The sequence below is a fragment of the Coptis chinensis genome, chromosome 8, assembly GCF_015680905.1.
Source record: "Coptis chinensis isolate HL-2020 chromosome 8, ASM1568090v1, whole genome shotgun sequence".
NCBI lineage: Eukaryota > Viridiplantae > Streptophyta > Magnoliopsida > Ranunculales > Ranunculaceae > Coptis > Coptis chinensis.
In genome coordinates, this window is record NC_141463.1 from 6,256,651 (window position 1) to 6,277,512 (window position 20,862).

At 38.6% G+C, this 20,862-nt stretch overlaps 1 non-coding gene across 1 annotated transcript; it reads left to right on the forward strand.

Moving 5' to 3' along the window:
• Positions 1-4,885: 4,885 nt before the first annotated feature.
• Positions 4,886-4,989, forward strand: LOC147479574 (small nucleolar RNA R71). The gene has a single exon (XR_015207125.1). It is a non-coding gene; the product is annotated as a small nucleolar RNA R71 (small nucleolar RNA).
• Positions 4,990-20,862: the final 15,873 nt, after the last annotated feature.

Consider the following 20,862-nt stretch of genomic DNA (forward strand, 5'->3'; position numbering starts at 1 on the left):
TTGAGGCATAAGTACCTTCTTATGCCTGTCTTGGTTTTGCCGCGATTATGCGCTTGCCTACCCATATATTCCTCACATAGATACCGATCGGGAAAGGGTCGAAACCATGAGACCCACCAATCGTGGTGGTAAGATCATTCCGAGCCATGACTTGGTCGGGATGGCAGGTGCAACCACATTTGGTTGCCCCTTACACCCCATCGCACCAAGTAACACTAGAGAGGTTAGCACTAGTTGATGATACACCACTCGGAAGGCGTGGCAAGTTGTTATGGCATGGCAGATGCGAAAAGAACCCCTCATATAGAAGAGGAGGATGACGAAAATGCCGGGGTGCAGGTAAGTTTTAGTTAAGTTAGTGTCCGCTTATGTCCCAAGCAATTTCATTCGTTAACCCCATAATGGGTGGAACTCTTATAGAGTTACGTCCGCTTTTTTTTTATATTACTATATTTGTATGTTTTAACCTTGTTTTGCGATGTTCCCTAATTTCACGCGCTTCAATGGTATTTTTCCTACCATCTTTATTTAAATGCTTTGAGGACAAAGCATGCTTTTGTTTGGGGCATAGAAACACGTGTAATTAAGACATCCGTTAGATATAGATAAGTATAATATGCACTTGTTTTCTAGTTAAAATTTCAAAAATTCAAAAAATATAAATAAAAAAGTATGCTATACACTTAGGAATATTGGTATTGTTTTCTTTCTCTATGCTCTTAACAATTTAGAAGTCTCACATAGCTTTTGCATCGTAATAATTGTTAGAAACTTAGGTTAATATGTAGGTAATAATCTTTGCATCTATCTATAAATATATTACATGAGTATCTATGATTGTTAGCAAGAAGTTTCAAATCTAGGCTAGAGTACTTATTCTACAAATCCTGTGAGAATATAGCCTAAAGCCAGATATGAGCCGAAACATTTGAGAAATGACACAAGGGAGAAGTAAAATCCGGATAGAGAAATCACACGCCCACTTGCTTGATCACTAAACCATATCCTAAGCGAGAATTTAGGCCCTCTTTGGATCGATATAGCCGTAAATTCAAACCTATGAATTATTTTCCGCTAGTCGCCCCCTCGAGCCTTTCTTTAGCCTTCCATAAACCACAATTCCTTTACCCTGCTACAAAAACAAAACAAAAAAAAAAAAATAAAAAAAAAAAAAAAAAAATAAATCAACCTACCCAATTTAGAATAAGTCCGAGAATAGAATGAGTGAAGAAAGAAGAAGAAGAAAAACCGTAAACAAAAATTAGTTAGTTGCTTCATAAAAAAAAAAAGAAGTTTCCATCCAAGGAAAAGAAAAAAAAAAAAAAAATATATATATATATATATATATATATATATATATATATATATAACAAAAAAAAAAAAAAATAAAAAATCAACCTAAATAAAAAAGTCCAAAAAATAAGAAAGAAAGGAGAAAAACCCGTCAAAACAAAAATTAGTTAGTTGCCAAAAGAAAAAGAAAAAAAAAAAAAATATATATATATATATGGAAAATAAAAACTCCAAAAATAGAATAAAAGCAAAAAGAAAATAACAAGGTTTTCTAAGGATGGAAACAAAGTATAATATGAAAGGAAATAACAATTATCTCTAAGTTACTTGTCCTTTTGAATATCCATTTCCATTCCTTCTTAAACCATCTCCTAATCCCCGCAATACCTAATAAAGACCTCTAGCTCAATTAGGAATAGGTTAGTGTGATAGTAAGTGGCGATGTGTTTGATCGACCGCTTTCCTTGTTGTCATTGAGATTGTAAGGTAAAGTGTGCCCACCATTACACCGGAGCAAATAAACTTGAGTGGAAAAATCGAGTGGTTTTTGTCTTGACATTTATGTGAGGACCTACTTAAGGAGGCTATTCCGAAGTTTTCAAAACGGACCTGCTATTACATTTCATAGTATTACTCATTGTTATATGTTTATTTTAGATGATTGATTATTATGCATATATTAGCTTAGGGTTCCTCGACCGGGTTATTCTTATGTATTTGCTAGTGAGATGTATAGATAGTTGAGACATGAAGGAGAAAACAATAGTTTTATTTCTTAGTCGCTCTAGTATAGATGAAGTTTGTGAGTACCTTCATCGAAAACTCTCACGAGGCTATAACTCGGCCCACTAGGGAATTCCTAGTGGTTTAAGGCCTTGTCAGATATGGTCAATGCAATCGCACTCACGAGACGCGAGTAGATAGAACTCCATTTTTGGTCACTTATGCTAATTTCTCATATTTGCTTGAGGACAAGCAAAATGCTGTTTGGGGTGGTTGATAAGAGCCCAAAACTGTAGTTTTAACCCCTTAGCAGATCATACTTTTAGACCAATTATGTGAGTAATAAGTAAGAGTTAATACCGACACGTGTTTTATGTATTTCGGCTTCAAAGTCAATTATGTGTGAATGTGCCACTTTGATGAGATAAAGGAGCAATGGTTGGTTACTAAGGAGTTCGGTGATTAAAGGCCAAGATTCAAGAAGACAAAGCCTTTGTAAAGCCCGGTCAAAAGATGAAAAGTCAAAGTCCACGCGCGTAAAAAATGCACAAAGTCAACAGAACTTCCGAAGACCATATCTTTAGACTCAGACCTCGAATTGGGCCTACCTTATGTCAAAACGACCGTCTCGGAAAGAGCTTTCCAATGGTTCAAGCCTTGGCTCAATCAGAGGAGCATAAGTGGACGAAAAGTCTGTTGAAGCAAACTGCAGCTGAAGAGGCCTTTTGATCGAAAGACTGGGGTTTTGGGCCCGATTCTCTGGCCCAAAACATGGCTCCAAGCCCATGCACGATTTTTGGATCTGAATGTATAAAAACAAAAGCTTAGCTCTTTGTTAATGGTAGCTAGTTAGACCTAAATTAATATATAGAATTCTAGATCTAATTTTATTAATTAATTAAGTTTTAGTTCCATTTCAATTCCTCGCTTTTAGATTAAATCTTTGAATCATTGTTCTTGATTGATTAGATAAATAAAATAGTTAGTTTGTCAATTTCAATTTGGTCATTTCCATTCTAGATCTAATTTCAATTCTTGTTCTTATTTCATTCCAAACCATTAAATTAGATTCATTATTGTTTAATTAAGTAAATCTCAATTTCTTACATTATGTTTAGTTTAGATTCAATGGGAAATGTTAGTTTGATGAATCAAGGCTAAAACCTCCATTAGAGGGGTTGATGAAGCCTTGATGAAAACTTAGTGGTTAGTATAGAATTGGTTGTAGAATCTATTCCACTCTAGAAGGTCGTGTTTTAAGCCATGAGAATGGGTGGACGACCTCACATGCTAGTTAGTATCCCAGTAGGAATGCCATGAACACTAGGGATTAGAACTCGAAATTCTCACCGTAAGAACGCGGAGAATTGAGATACAACATTCTACGCCAGGTCGTTAAGTTGGATTCGAGGTGGATTCAATTCCCTATAATTTATTAATCTAGATTCAAACAATCGTATTTCGTAGAAGCTTTAAGAGATTAACTTTAGTTTATATTTTATCTTGTTATTTATTATATCTCGTTATTTAAATTAACGCGTCTTGTTAGCATAACATTTTGTAAAGCTCTCATTAGACTTAAGACTGATTTCTTAGACTTAGAAAACAATCCATGCTAGGGAACTAGGAGTGGAACGAACTTCCTACTCCACTTAGTGCAATTCGCATCGAGAGTAGAAGCTTTGATAAACATAAAAGAGATAAAAGATCAGTTTTAGTTTACTTACGTTTTGAATTCATCGTTCATTTCGTAGGTAAACTATTCATTTTACAGTTATCACGTTGGCAGTTGCCAAAAAAAGACACCCTAAGATGATAGGAACAGAGTTGTTAGCGACTTCTGTGTTGAGGATAACGAAGTCTGTTGGGTAGTAAAAATCTTGAACTTTAACCAGCATGTTTTCAACCACACCCTTAGAATATTTAATAGAACGATCAGTTAATTGCAACGTCATTTTAGTTGGTTGCATCTCTTGTAGACCTATTTATTTATATGGATAATAAGGGAATAAGTTAACACTCACACCCAGGTCTAATAGCGCAGTCGTCGTGTGAGTATCCCCTAAGGTGCATTGTACAATAGAACGACCAGGGTCCTTGTACTTAACGATTCCATTATGTTCAGATAGAGTGGAAAACTGTTCAGTTAAAAATGCGTCTTTTGGAATGTTTGTTTTCTGCCTAGTAGTGCACAATTCTTTTAGAAACTTAGCGGATGGGTTGTGATAGTTATTATTAACCAGTACGATACCTCTATTGTTATTATTATAATTATTGTAATTATTATAATTCCCTTGTCCTTGTCTTGATGGAGCTTGGTTGTAATTTTTTGCTGGCCTAACATTTTGATTAGTAAACCCCAGAGGGTGTAACTTGTTGATTATTTCGCCAACCGAAGTTGGGGTTTTGTCTCCAAGGTGCGCTAGGTTGGCTATTAATAGAGCAAATATTATCCGACTGTGATGGTGGTTGTGATAGTTGTTCATAGATAAGAGGACAATATGAGTCGGTATGCTCAAGGCTGTAACAGAAATAACATGGAAGAGAGTTAATGTTCATGACATGAGTAGGCTTATGTTGAATAGAAATGACTTCTACCTTTCTTGTGAGGGATTTGATTAGAGTTCTAAGCTCGGGATCAGATTTAACCTCAAACATACTGGCAGCCTTAACTGTAGAAGAAGAATTAGCGGAGCGGGGGATGTCATTATCCCCCTAGTTATTATTATGCTTAGATTGATCTTTTAAAAACTTATAAGCCTTTGAGGCTCCTTTACTAAGAAAACTACCCCCAGTCATTATATCAAGAACCTCTTTATGATAATGTAAAAGCCCTTTGAAAAAGGCACGAACAAGTGTGTCTTTAGCAAGGTTATGATGCGGGCATTCAATGAGAAGATCAGTGAAACGATTCCAAGCCTCTGAAAAGGATTCATGAGGATTTTGGCAGAAGAAATGAATCTTTTGAAGTATTTCATCTGCCTTCAATAGTAGGTAAAACTGTTCCATGAATAATTGAACAAGTTGGCCAATGAGTCCACAGAATTAGGCGTTTGGGCTGTTAACCAAGATGTCGCCTTATCGGCTAGGGTGAAAGGAAATACTCTTAGTTTAATTTGTTCCGAACCTACGGTAGGATGATGAAATGTGGTAAGAACTTGTTCTATCCTACGTATATGCTGATAAGGCTTCTCGTGGTCTAACCCATGAAAAACCGATAACAAATTAAATATATTCGGGAGAATTCAAAAATCCCCCATTGGGTCTGCAAGAACGATGTATGATTTAAGGCTATCGTTTAGGGCTTTGTAAAAATCAGAGAGAGGAGCCTCTGTTTCTTCGGCTATTAATGCAGGTGTAGTGTGTGATATTCAAGATAAGCGTGTGCGTTGATGTTTACGATAGATAACGTTAGATGGTTTACTCTTACCGAGCCTTAATCTCATACGAGGCCAATATGAAAAAAACCACTAGCAGCAGTCAAACAACAACCTAATATACTAGAATTAAAACTCCTCTGACAGAAGAGACGAGGAGTGAAAGAAGGAATACCTGGATGCCTCCTTGCTACGCGTATGAATAACGTCTTTGATACGCGATCTCAGTGTATTGAAGAAGTTCGAAACACTAAATAGTAAAAATAACTTGAACAAAAAGAGAGCATGTGACTAACTTGTGAATCAAGCTTTCTTTAGAAGGGGCGCGGGCGCGCTCTAGTATAGAGTAAAAGGCGCGGGCACGCTCAAGGTATTGTTTCGAAAAAAAAATTCCAGTAACAAGAAGGCGGGCGCGCTCAAGGTACTGTTCAAAATTTTTTTCTGAAAAATAGCAACCACAGTTATAACCAAACAATCGGGTGAGTCGGTGAAATGGGATATTGGTAGAATTGAAAACACAAAAGGAAACTAATCTAAACACAACTAAGATGGCAGCGACGTCATTTGATAAATTGTAAAAACTAAGTTTTTTACCTAATCTTAACTAATTATGCTAGGAATAAGTAAACACATGAATTTACGCTAATTGTTATCAAAGTTCTACTCTCAATTATCATGCAATAACGGGAGTCAGAATTAGTTCCACTCCTAGTTGCTTAAACGTAACAATTTCACTAACTTAAAACAATTCTACGATATCAATGAGAGCAATGTTTTAATTATACTAATATGGTGAAATTAACTAATTAATATATTCTAAACTATACTATGCCAATTTAATGAGAAGATGTGAATGAAAAGAAGAGATTAGGAGGATTTGATTATACCTTGATTAATTCTTAATATGCTAGTATAGAGTTATTGCAATCCTAATCTTTCTATTTTCACATAAATGTTAGGTCTTTTTAATCCCTAATTATTCATGACAATCTCTACCAACTAATAATTAGCATGTGAGGCAATTGAAACCCATTCTCATGGTGAATTAACTACTTTCTAGAGTGGAATAGATTACTACAACTATTCTATACTAACACATCAAGTCTTCATCAAAGCTTTAATCAAACCCCTCTAATGGAGGTTTAGCTAAGATTCATTAGACTATCATGATTAAAAGAATAAGAATAAGACATAATGAAGAACTACTTTATTAAAGATAACTTGAATTGAATTAATGGTGTCTAGGCTAAATAAAATATAAAACTAGGTTTCGACTAAATTAAATAACTAATGGGAGAGAGATTAATTAACATATTCTAAGTCATAGGGAGAGAGACCTAGAGTTGTGCCTTAGTCCTCTTTATATAGGAGATGGCTAGGTTTACAATTTCGTGCATGAGCTTTGGAGCTATGTTTTGGGCTATTAAATCAAGCCTAAAACCTAATTACTTAAGTCCAAAAGGGTTTTTCTGCTGAAAATTACTGCAATAGCCTTTTTGTCCACTTTTACCCCTCTAATTGGATCAAAGCCAGAACCATTAGAAAGATCTTTCCGAGCCGGTCGTTTTGACATATAGTAGGCCCAATTTTGAGGTTTGAGTTCAACGACGATACGGCCTGTGGAAGTTTTGTTGGCTTTTATGCTCTATTTCTGTCCGCGTTGACTTTGACTTTCCAGCTTTGATTGAGCTTTAAAAATGTTTTTTCTCCTTGAAACTTGGGTTTTAACCATAGAACTTCTTAGCAACCAACCTTTGCTCCTTCCTCTTGCAAAAGTGACATATTTTTTCACATATTTGACTCCAATATCTGAAATAAACAAAAGCACGTAAACAATACTAACTCTTATTTATTATAAACATAATTGGTCTAAATGTAATATTATTAAAGGGTTAAAACTATAGTTTTGGGCTCTTATAAGCTATTAGCTTTGAATAACTAGCTGAGGATGTCATTTTTATGGGTGAATGAGACCCCTATTTATAGTGTTTGGGCATGGATTCCAAAATGGTAATGAGTTTGATCCAATGGCTGAATGTTGATTAAGAAAAATCCAATGGCTTGATATCTTTCTGGATGCACCTCCTAAATCTGGCTCTTGATTCAAGAGGTGGAAAGAGAGGTGCTGTAACGCCCGTATTTTTAAATACGTATTTTTCTATTTATTAATTAATTAAATTATTTATTTTCAAAATTCGTTGGATTGGACTCGGGATACGTGGGCTTGGTTTTTGGGCCCGAGTCTATGTTGGGCTTGGGTTTCGGACCCAAGTATATAAACACATTTTTCTAGAAAATAGGGTTCAGAGAATAATAAAATAATGAAAAATGGAGGCAGAGATGAAAGCTGGATTTCTGGAGGGTGGAGCGCGATGGCTCGGACTCGGAGGAATTCTTCGGGTTTTAATTCAGGTGAGTATCTATTTGGCTATTTCACCGGATTTATAGTTTTTGCATATCTGTAATATTTTGTTTTACTGTTCATTATATTTGTTTTGATTCGACGTCGTGTTGTCGAGTTGGTATAACTCTAGTGATTTCGGATTCGTTTTTAAACTGTTGAACTTGGTTAAAATTGGGTAAACTGTCGAAGCTTGCAGAAATCGTCAATGGAGATCGAGTGGTTTATATAAGTGGTGAATGATGTTGGAATCGAGTGGTTAGTATGGTATAGTGTTGGGTTTTGTTGGGGATCAAAACCCAACCGCTTAGAGCCGCGGACGGCGATCTTTGTCGGGCTCTCTAAAACGCATTAATGGCGGCGACCGAAAAATCGCCCAGTTTATATTAAAATTGATTGTTTGGGTTTTGGTGGGGTATTTGGATGTTGGGTTATTAGTAATGGGATTAGGAGGATGGACGGAGGTGCTGCCAAAGCTTTGAGGGAAGCTTTAATGGCGCCGATCGCGTTTACTGTGTTACTGGAAGATGCGATTTTTGTCTTTATTTTTCAATGTTTTGAACTGCTTTGGTTATTGTTGTTTGGGGTTTGATGAATGGTGGTAAGGGGGGGAGTTTGAGAGTGGTGGAGAGCTCCAGGAAGCCATTAATGGCGGTTGCGAATTTCTAGATCTAGTTTGGAAGAATTGGGATTGAATGATTAGGGGTTTTTGTGTTTGACAAAGTTGTAGGGGTTTTTGCAAGGATTAAAACCGATTAGTTTAATTAGGTGGTCGATTAGAATTGTGGTGGCCGGATTTTTGGGTGGTTGGTGGTCACTGGAGGAAGGAGATGACCGGGCCGGGCTTGGGCACTGGCCGGTTTTCTCATGGGCTTTGCTTGTTGGTTTTTGTTTGGGCCGGTTTAGATTGTTGGGCCGAAATGTTTAAGTGTTTGGTTTGGGCCCAAATTCTATTAGTGGCTTGGCCGAAATTTCGATGGTGGTTGGCCGAAATTTCAGTTTTAGTTTTATGTGGGCTGAAATCTAATTTAAGTGGTTGGGCTTTTTTCTATTTGTTTTGTAATCTTTGGACCAGTTTAATTAAGTTTAGTTTGGACCCAGTTTAAGTTAAGTTTTTGGGCCAGTATCTAATATTGCTTGGGACCAGTCCATAGGACTTAAAATAGACCTTTTTGGGTTTTTCTATGTTAAACTTTCGGGTTCTAAGGTTTGGGCTTGGCCAGTTGGGTCCGAACCATGACCTTAGCCATGAGCCCACCAACCATATGGAGAACATGGAAAACCATGGCTATGACCCATGAACCCGTTGAACATGGAACGATGACCGACTTTGACGAGGACAGTTTGACTTTGACCAGGACCTGTTGACTTTGACCAGTACATTTTGACTTTGACCAGGACATGTTGACTTTGACTGTTGACCTTTGACTGGGAATGTTTACTTTTCCAGTTTTTCACATATTTGATTATATGGATAAATATAGTAATAAAATATTGTTGAGATTGTATAACTTGGTTGGTCATTATCTAATTTAGATTTGACGTGAGTAGTGTGTAAAGCATATATATATATATTGGGCTTTGATTGTGGACTGTGGACTGTTTATTTGTGCTACGTTTTATGTGTATATTTTATAGACATATGTAGTAATAAAATGCTGTGGAAGCTTGTATATATTTGGTGGTCATTATCTAATTAAGATTTGACATTGATGTTGTGTATTTTTGACACGTGACGATATTGAGATATTAGGAGATATTATATTCCTAATACGTTATAATAAAAATGTATGTGATACGTTGAAGCATTGTGACATGAGATAATATGCTGGGATATTTATATTAATGCAATATCTTGGAGAAATGTATATACACTCCATTATTTTTATATGTGAGATGCTAATATAGTATTGGTGAATATTTGCCCACGGGAGTGTGGTGTAGTGCAATAATATATTGGCACGTGAAAGAATGAAAGTGGTTATGAGATATAATTGAGATGTTTCTAGATATTATGGCTTAGTGCAATAAGGTAATTGACCTGCACGTGATATAGTGGAATGTTTATGAGTCATTAACGTATGACACCTGAATAAATTACGTAACGAAAATCCTAGAACCTGACTACCACAACTCATGTGATTGGCCCTCCTGGCGTTTCAGTTAATCTGAATGGCCTTCGGGCGGCCCTCCTGGCGTTTCAGTTAATCTGAATGGCCTTCGGCGCCCTTCCGGGCGTTTCAAGAAAGCTTTGAATGGCCCTCCCGGCGTAAATTTAATAATAGTGGCTTGATTATTCCGCTCGCCAAAATAGAACGATGATGCTAATATTTTTATGCCGAATAGTGGCAGTGCTTACATAGATTTGGCTTCCGTGTGAGGATTTACCTGGTGTGCGGCATCCCGCTCAGGGTAGTTACGCACGGAGTGGCTCATTATGTAAGGGAGGCATGTGGATGTACATGTTCGGCATTGGGTTGCGATTGTGGTAGCCAGGGAAACTAGGTAAGACATAGATACGACGTGATTTTAGGGACACGCAAAGAAAGCTTGAATTAATATAATTATGGTAATATATTTGTTACTTGATGTAGTCAGTAGATAGATGATTATATATGGTTTTGCGAAGGGTGGGTCAAACTAATTACTTGGGCGAGACGACCCCACTCGTGATTGAGCATGAAATGAGGCACGATATAATACGCTTTGTTTGGTTATTTGTTTAGTTGAACCTAAAAGCCGAGGGAGGAACTACCGCCTTATTTATTATGTGTATAGTTTGTTGTGTGGTTAGTGGGGAAGTTAAAGCTACCTCGATGGAGGAACTACCTGCCTTAATTATTATTCTTAAGGTTGTTGTACTAGTGGTTGGAAGTTAAAAAACCCGGTGGAGGAACTAACGCCTTATTTGTTATTAATATATATATGTATTATTATATGTTGTTTTAGGGCTACTCACACCAGCATTGTTTATAATGCTGACCCGATTTGCATGTTTGCTTATCGGGTGTGTTCATTAAATGAATATAGTTGATAAGTCTTGACAGGTTTAGTGATGAAGAAGATTGGTTGCTGCTTGTGGTTTGCGTTAGCATTGCATCTCAGGTTGTGTTTTGTTTTCCCTTGAGGTGATATAGATTTTCAGTTTAGATAATATTATTTGCATTTTCATTTGTAAATTGTTTTATAATGAAGAGGACTTTGTATAAGTTAAAATTTTTATTGGTTTTTAATTATCCGCATATTTTAAAACTGTTTATGGGTTTTTGGGAGTGGAGAGTACGTCACACCTCGGAAATCGAAGAGTCGGGAACAAATAATGTTTTTTCCGAATTCTGTCGAAATTTGGGGTGTGACAGGTACGATCTTGGCCCTTCATTTCTAGGTTTTGTAGATGGATTAGGAAAAAAAAGCAAACCCTAGACGTCCTCAATATTCCCACAATCTTGAGTTTCCAAACATGGCTCCAAAATGGCATATTCTCTACAATATTCTTGATTTTAGGGATCAAATCAAATCAAACAAATAAGGAAGGTTCTCTAGGGTTCTGTAGGCTTGATAATAGTCTAGAAACCTTAATGAAAAGTTCCAACACGACATGTATCCACAGCCCATGAGCACATGTCCAAATCCAACAAAAAAGGCGTATTTTGACCATTTTCTTAACACTGCAAATTCCCTTTGACCGGGTCATAATTAGGCAAACTCTTCTTCACAAAAGCTGTTCATTAATCCATTAGGAAGGCCAATGAACTCTTAAAAATACCCTTGGGTCAAAATCTTTCTCCAAAAGTGTATTGCACTGAACAGCGCACCTAACAGGCTGAAATGGGATAGGACAAGATTAGGGTTTCTGAAATCCAAAAAGAACCTAAGCAAGCTTATACTCATTTCGAAGGATTTTTAAAAGGGAATTCAAATATGAAATAATCTCATCCAAAGAAAGAGTGAAAAAACGAAATTTGGGCTCCAAAGGGTTACAAGGGTATCTTGGTCATTTTCAGCTCGAAACTCAGAATGCAACAAAACTTCAGCCATAGCTAGAACATGACGAAGAGAGTTTAAAGACACTAATAGAAGATGAAAAGAAAGAAGTTTGATGTAGAAATGAAGACTCGAGAATACAAATAACTTTATATGATCAAATTTAATTCAAGACAAAATTGTGAATGAATTATGCCTGGGGTGCAAAAATGTGGTATCTACAATTGCCCCTCTTTGGCGGAGGTTGTTTGGAACTGAACGACAAAGCCATGGAGACACACCATTTTTTCCAAGCTCCAGCCAAAAGATCTTATGCAATTTTTTGAAAATTTATTTGAAAAATATTTTTGAAAGAGGGCATTTCCCTGGATATTTGAAATCCTCAATTTTTTTTGAAAAGTTGTTTGTGAGGGCATAAAAATGATTAAATGTTGGTGGATGCATCGAACGGACTTATACCACGCAACATGGTGACTGGATTATCTGTGGAAGCATCGGACGGACTTATACCACAAGACAAAATATCAATGCTAGCGGAAGCATCAGATGGACTTACACCACGTAACATGATATTGGTTGATTAAAAAATATTTTCTGAAAATGATGAACAACTTTTTTGAAATCAAGGGACAAATTTTTTGGAATATGATATTTTCAAGTTCATTTTGGAAAATTGGTGAAATCAAATGGATAGATCAATTCATTCATGATTTTTACTTAGATTAAAATTTTTCATATAATGGTGATAACCAAACAATGAGGAAAGACTTACCGGGGAGAGCAAGAAGATCCACTAGGGATAGGAGATTCTAAAGATGAGGGAAAAAGACACAGAAGAATACTGCTGGGGAAGATAAATGACGTGCTGGAGATGAAAGATGGATGCTGGGGATGGTGATATTTAAGTTTAATCAATCAATCAATCAATTACGTTCAAGTATACTTAGAATAGAAAAGACTGTCACTGTGAGTTCAGGCTGATCCATCCATGAGGCTGTCAGTAAAACTGACATTGTTCTCGCGAACAATTTTTATGTTGCACAATTTGGTTGCCGAAATGATATAAATGATCAAATGGTTGCCAATAGTGCGGTAGAAAAAACAAAACATGATGAATATTTTTTCATAGTGGAGGGTAAGAACCCCATGATATTAGTACTTATCATTTTTTTTAGTCAAACTTGGTCAACAGTCAAACTGGTCAAAACCGGGTTAAACTGATCAAAACCAACTCAAACAGGTCAAACCCAGGTCAACCAGGTCAAAATCGTGTCGTACAAATAGAAACTGGGTCAGACTGGACCAACTGGGTCAACCTGGGCCAAACATGTTGAACCAGACCAAATTGGGTTAGAAGCAGGTAAGGTGCGCCGAACTTCCATTTCTAATGCTTTCACCGTATCATTTTATGAAAGCAGACCCTTTAATTTTGAGAGAAAGGAAACATATAACATTAGGTGGGCTTGTTAGGCTAACATATCGGGTAAAAATAGCCTGTCCCATCATCTCTCTAAGATTTCCACTATACTCTGTCTCAAAATACTTAAAGGTTGGGTCACGAAAAGTACTTCTTTAATTGGTCGACATTGGTAGGATTTGAGAACTCCTCACCATTAAGATCAGTGAAGATCACAGCTTTCCCAGGTAGAATCTTCTTAATAATGAAGGGGCCCTCCCAATTAGGTCTGAACTTCCTTTATGGGTCTGGCAGATGTTTGGGCCTAATCTCTTTCAGAACCAAATATCCTTCCTTCAAGTTTCTTGGACGAACTTTCTTATTAAATGCCCGGATGATTCTATGCTGATAAGCTCGTGCATGAGTTGTAGCCTTGAGTCGCTTTTCTGTGATTAGGTTCAAAGATTCCACTCTGGCTTGGATCCATTCCTCTTCTGAACTAGCATCCTCCTGCAAAATGCGTAGAGTAGGCATTTCTAATTCTGCTGGCAAAATGGCCTCCATTCCATAGACTAGTGCATAGGGAGCAGACCATGTGGTTGTATGAACCAAAGTTCGATAAGCCCATAGTGCATATGGTAACTTCTCGTGCCAGTCTTTATATGTCTCAGTCATCTTCTCTAGAATCCGGACAAGTGTCTTATTTGTCGCTTCAACTGCTCCATTAGTCTGAGGTTTGTAGGGTGAAGACAAATGTTGTCGAATTTTGAACTGCTGTAATATAACATTAAACTCCTTCCCCTTGAAGCATGTACTATTATCAATGATAACCTCATGTGGTACCCCATATTGGCAAATAATGTTGGTGCGCAAGAACTTCGTCACATTCAATGCCTTAACACTACTCAAAGATATAGCTTCGACCCATTTAGTGAAGTAATCAATGGAAACAAGGACAAAGCCGTGTTCGTTGGATGTTGAAGGAATTAACTTGCCAATGACATCAAGCCCCCAAATAGAGAAGGGCCAAGGTGCAGAAAATGGGTTTAGCTCGATTGGCAGGCGTTGCATGCATCAAATTCTCGTGAATCTGACACTTATGACATTTTCTAGCGTACTTACAATAGTTTGTCTCCATAGTTGTCCAATAGTGTCCCAGTCTCATGATCTTCTTAGCTAACATGTGCCCACTCATGTGAGGGCCACAAATTCCTTCATGTATCTCAGTCATAACTGTCCTAGCTTCATTCTTATTCAAGCATCTGAGTAAAATCCCATCGTACGACCTCTTGTATAGAACATCCCCACATATGATAAACTGGAAAGCTAAAAGCCGAAGTGATCGTCATTCTCTTTTAGTCAAACCACTAGGGAGTCGTTGATGCTGAAGATACTCACGAATATCATGGTACCATGCCTCTCCATCTAAGGACTTAGCCGCTATATCAATAGCGAAGCAATAAGTTGTGGCTCACTTTGTGATACAATCTAGATTGGCCTAACTGTTTCACCTTCTGAAATCTTGAGCATAGAGGCTAAAGTAGCCAAAGCATTGGCAAAGTTGTTGCCTTTCCACCGAAGGTGAGTGAAAGTAATACGGTCGAACTCGCTAACCAGTTCTCTCAAGACTTGTGATAAGGAAGAAAGCTGGCATGCTTAACTTTCCATTCTTCAGTGACCTGACTGATAGTCAACAAGGAGTCTCCAAAAACGTCAATCTCCTTTACCTGGAGCTGGAGTGCAACTCTGAGTCTGGCAATACAAGCCTCATACTCTGCCACATTATTGGTGCACTCAAACTCGAGCCTAATAGAAACAGGTGTGTGTACTCCTTCAGGGGAAATAAGAACTACCCCTACTCCATTTCCAGATTGATTCATAGCACCATCAAAATATAGAGTCCATTGTGGTTCTACCAACTCTGTGCCTGGCTCAACTACAAAAATGTACTCATCTGGGAATTTAGTCCTGAGCAGCTGATAATCCGACAAAGGGTGTGCTGCTAGGTGATCTGCCAATGCCTTCCCCTTGATAGATTTCTGCGTGACATAAGTAATCTCGAACTCTGCCAAAAGCAGCTGCCAATGTGAGGTTCGGCCAGTGATCATAGGCTTCTCTATCAAGTACTTGAGCGGATCTATCCTAGATAATAACAACACTGAATATGCAAGCATATAGTGTCTAAGACGTTGTGTTGCCCAGACTAGTGTCAGACATGTCTTCTCAATGTGAGTGTAGTTTGCTTCATATTTGTGAAGACACTTGCTCAAGTAGTAAATAGCTCGCTCAACTATACCTGTCCTATCATGCTGTCCAAGCACTACACCCATTGAATTTTCTGTGACAGAGATGTAAAGTAACAAGGGTTTGCCAGGGGTAGGGGGAACAAGTACCAGTGACTTCAACAAATATTGCTTAATTTTGTTGAAGGCTCGTTGACATTCCTCATTCCATTCCTTAGGCTGATCCTTCCTTAGCAACTTGAAGATAGGCTCACAGATGGGTGTGAGCTATGCAATGAATCTGTTGATATACTGAAGTTGCCCTAGGAATCCTCTGACTTCCTTCTTCGTAGTGGGTGCGGGCATTTCCACAATGGCTTTGACCTTAGCCGGATCAACTTCAATGCCCCTTTTGCTAACCATGAAACCAAGCAACTTTCCGAATGTGGCTCCAAAAACACACTTCTAAGGATTTAACCGTAACTTGAACTTACGAAGTCGTCAACTTCTTCAGATTCGTATAGTGGTCGTCCCGACTCCATGACTTAATAATCATACTATCCATATATACCTCTACTTCCACATGCATCATGTCATGGAGTAAAGCAGTCATGGTCCTTTGATACGTAGCTCCTGTATTCTTCAAACCAAATAGCATAACTTTGTAGCAAAAGGTCCCCCATGGGGATATCTTCTTCTGCCATCTTGATTTGGTTATATCCAGAGAATCCGTCCATGAATGATAGAAGTGCGAGACCAGCAGTGTTATCGACTAGAATATCAATACTAGGCTTGCCTTATAAAGATCTCTGTAGTCAATGCATATTCTTACTTGGCCATCTTTCTTAGTGACTGGGACGATGTTAGCCAACCAAGTAGGATAGTGAGTTACCATCAGAAAACCAGCATTGTACTACTTGATTACCTTCTCTCTGATCTTTAGCATCCATTTCGGTGTCTAAGCCTCCTCAATTTCTGCTTAACTGGTTTCTTCTCTGGAGATAGTGGCAACTTGTGAACCACTATATTGGTGTCCAATCCCAACATATCCTCATAGGACCAAGCAAACATATCCTTGTATTCCTTTAGCAATTCGATCAGGTTTCTGCATTCATAAAGGGTTAGAGTTGTACCAATCTTCACATCACGTGGTTCTTCTGTGGTGCTAATATTAATTGTCTCTGTCTCCTCGGTGATTGGCGTCGATCGGTCTTCATAATGTTCGTGAGGAAGAATGGACTCAACAACTTCATTGTCCATTTCTTCTTCATCGTCGAGGGAGAAGGGGTCATAACTTGCACAAGTCATCCAATCATCCTGCCCTAAGGCAAGTGGGTAAATTATATCTGCGAGAGTTTTAAAACTTTTTGGATTTTTTTGGAATTTTGAAATATTTGAATTTTTTTGGATTTTTGAAATATGACTATATACAGGGGTTGAAACATAAAGTCTCACGAGCTTTTTTTTTTGGGCCATATTGGACTCGTCCAAAGGCTCAAAGAGAGGATTATGTTGGCTGGGGACCGGATCGGTCATGCATATTTGGGTTCCCCAATCATCATAGTGTCCATCGAGGAATAGATCCTCATCAGAATCCAAGGTATCTAGAAACCTTTCCCAAATCTCATACTACGTCTGGGAGTCAGGAAGTGGCATGTTCTCAACATCCACTAGAACTTGGTCTATCATAGAGTCCATATTCAATAGATCATCCAACTCCAGCATGGTCTGAGGGTCCAACTGGACATGATGAGGTGTGACAGTCTCGTCTATTGGGTAAGATTCTAACCCTGGGGAACTGGCCAAAGTAAAAGATGGGAGTATAGTCTATAACTGACAAGGAAGATGTCGATCTAACCTCATTTATCCAACTAAACTGCCTAGCCTCCTGATCAAACCTAAGCTAGCAATATCCTGAATAGGAATTAATATCTGGCTCTAAAGCAGTAATTTATGAGTTTGGATCTGGGTCATCGTCTTCGCCCCAAAACATGTTGTAATCAATAATAACATCAATCTCTGCCCCTAGATCAAGTAGAGCCAATCCGAGATAATTCATCGTGGCACTAGAATCAATAAACAATTCTAACAGTCCTTCCACAATCTCCTAAGTATACCCTAGCCATTTCCGATCATCTTAACTATGAATCTGCAGCGGTTCTAAGATGTCATCTTGGTTTTTCCCCAATCCAAGTCCTGGAAAATAGTTCTGCTCATGGAACAACTGAGTCGTCTTGGGATTTCCATTGCAAAATAGAGTAGGGAGCTTCTCCTTGTCAGGTGCTCTAAACTCCACAATTCCTAGTGGCTCTTCAGTGTAGTCACAATTTCCTTCAATCATCGGTATTACCTTATGCTCATCTGAAGAGTCCAGATCCTCCGAATCGCCAGTGATGCAAATAGTCTTCCCTTGCCACAAGAACTTGAGCTTTATGTGAAGTGTAGATGGAATTGCGCCGGCTTGGTGTAGCCATGGTCTGCCCAAAAGGAAATTGTAATTAGCCTCAATGTCCATTGCCAAGAATGTGACTAGTTCGATTTAGACGTCAGTTGTGAACTCACCAATGACTTCTCTTCTCCGATTGTCAAACCCATGAGCTGCTCTGGCTATATCCTTAGTGAAAGTGAAGTCTTCCGGCATGATTTTAATGGCTTTCACAGAATTGACCGGGCAGATATTCAAATCGAATCCGTTGTCAATCAGTACAAATGGCACCTTATAGTCATTACAATGCACTGTAATAGTCAATGCTTTCATGTGAGTTATTCCATCTACTGTCAGATCATCATCAGAAAAATGTTATGGAGTTTGTCTTCCTGAGGGAAGCGACTGTACGTGCCAAATCGTTCGGCTAGATAGAAGCTGAAACATGAGCTTGGTTCAAGGCTTGAAGAACTGCTTGCCTATGTTGGGGTGATGTCATGAGTAAATCCCATATGGACATGTTGGACTTGGTTTTCTGCAATTGTTGGATTACTTCATTACCATCCTGCTTTTCGGTTCAATAGATGTTGGCGGGTCAGGCTCTTGGGCCAAAATCTGATCCTTCTATAAGTATGGGGGTTTGTATATTCTTCCTCCTCTTGTTAACCCGTGAGTCTCAACACATTCCTCTGTCAAACTGGGTTCTAATTGCTTCAACTGATGCAGCGAGATTACTGAGTCATCTTCACTTTTCTCGGGTTCAATCAACTTCTCCTCTAGAACCTGCTCTGTATTGTGACTCTTGGCTGACACAAATTAGACTTTGGGGATTGTGATAGGATTTGGTATTACCTGTTACTGAGTTGGATTCTGGCAAATCACTTGTCCCTGAGGTTTTGACCCAACTTGCGATGCTGCGGATTGAGATGTATTCAAAGGATCTACCCATTTCGTAACTGGCCTCTGTATCATAAAGGACTCCAAATGCTCTCTAGTCAACTTAAATGACTTTTGAATCTGTGGAGTATGTAAAAATGATGCCACCACCTCATTTAGTTGGATACCTCTAGGCTTTGTTTGCTCCATGTATTCTCTAATTGCATCTTGAAGATTGACTGGCCTTGTGGTGCTAACATTGGACGTCTGTCTGATCGGAACGATGAATGATGCTGGATTTTTCTTGACAGCTTCCAAAGTATTAACTCTTCCATTATAAGCTGGTAATAGATTTGTCGATACATTGGGAGTGCCGAGACTGGATGCATCTATCTTACCCTCATCAATTAAGTTTTGGATAAGATGCTTAAGGAGCATGCACCTCTCCATTGTGTGACCTAGAGCTTGATGGAAGTCACAACGTTTTGAAGTGTTGTACCAAAATGGCAATGGATTTGGAGGAGGCCTCGGTTGCATCAATGTAATCAGGCATTATTGGATTAAAGCCTTCATAACAACTTGTAATGGGTAACCCAATTCTGTGAACTGTCTCTGTTACCTGGGAAAACCCCTGTCTTGCTATCTTGGAGGGAAAATTACTTGATTGGAAGAAGGATGAGTTGTCACCTCTGCCTGGATCTGTGTGTGTGGCTGAGACTGTACTTGTGTGGCAATGGTGTGTGTGTCCTTCTGCTTGTTGACAGTAACTAAAGGTGGCTTCTTCTTCTGACCATCGTTTGAATTTGAAGATACAATTGAGGTCATAGTTCCACAAGCTAAAGCATCTTTAATTTGAGTCCTTGTCGAAACCAGAGCCTGCAAAGATGGATGATAGTTGAGACTTAATCGATTTGCATATTCGGAGTTCAAATTTTTTACCACCATTCGAATCTGTTCGGTCTCTGATGGCCTGTCTAGAATCTAAGCTGCCTTGGTCCTCCACCTGGTTACATACTCAATGAATGTCTCAGTTGGACCTTGCTTGAGTGGCTCCAATTGTCTTCAACCCATCTAGATGTTTATATTGTACGAAAAGTGGGTCACAAAAGCCGTTGCAAGTTCAACCCACATCCTCATCTTCTGAGCATCTGTGTTCATCCACCAAACTCCTTTGGAACAGTTGGACCAATAGTTCTGGCCCGATCCCCATAGGCTGTGAGTAGCTAGCGTACATCTTCATGTGGGCTTTGGGACACCCAGTTCCATCATATCTCTCCATCTTAGGAAACTCAAAACCATGCGGAACCCTGATTTGTGGATATGGACAGAGACTATCTAAGTCAAACTCGTTTGCTTTGATCTTAGTTAATGCCTCCTCAATCTTTTTTAATTTGTCTGCCACTAGGCCTTGGTATTGATCTTGGATTATAGGAATTTGGTTTTGGGTGTTCATGTAGGTGGTAGGTTGCAGTGTTAGTGTGTTGTATGGAGGAGGGAACATGAATGGAGTGGAGCTCATGGGCTGGGATATATTTGGGGTGAACATAGGTGTGGATGTATATTGGTTTGGGTGGTAGTATGAATGGTGAATGGTTGGTTGAGCCATATAAGTTGGGTCGATATAAGAGATGGGTTGGCTTGGAGTTTGAGCTGGTATAGGAAGTTGTAGTTGGGTGGATTGATGTATGGCATTCCTAGTAGGTAGTTGGGTTTGTGGAGTAAGTAGGTTAAGATTAAACCTTGGTGGTGGAGCGGATTGCCCTTGAGATTGTTGTCCTTGTCCCTTATTCATGTACTTGGGTAGCATTTCTTGAAACATTTTCTCCACAACCTGTCTTAATAAGTCTTTTGATCCATGAGCTGGGAGTGATGTTGGACTCTGAACACCTCCTTGGGGTGATTGTCCGTTGCTAGACAGTGTATGTTCATCTTGAGAGATAAGAGGGGAAATAACCATTAGCAGAGATGCTAGCAGCAGAGATCCTTGAGAAGAACTAACTGGTAGATTCTCCATTTCAATGAGCGAGTTAATGGTTGCACGAGATAACCTTAACCCTGGCCTTCTATTCCAACTGGCCTATGGATAAGCTTTCTTCTTTCCTATCTTAACTAAAACACCTCAAAAGAAAACATAAGTCTGACTCTCTAGGGACGTCCTCAGCAGA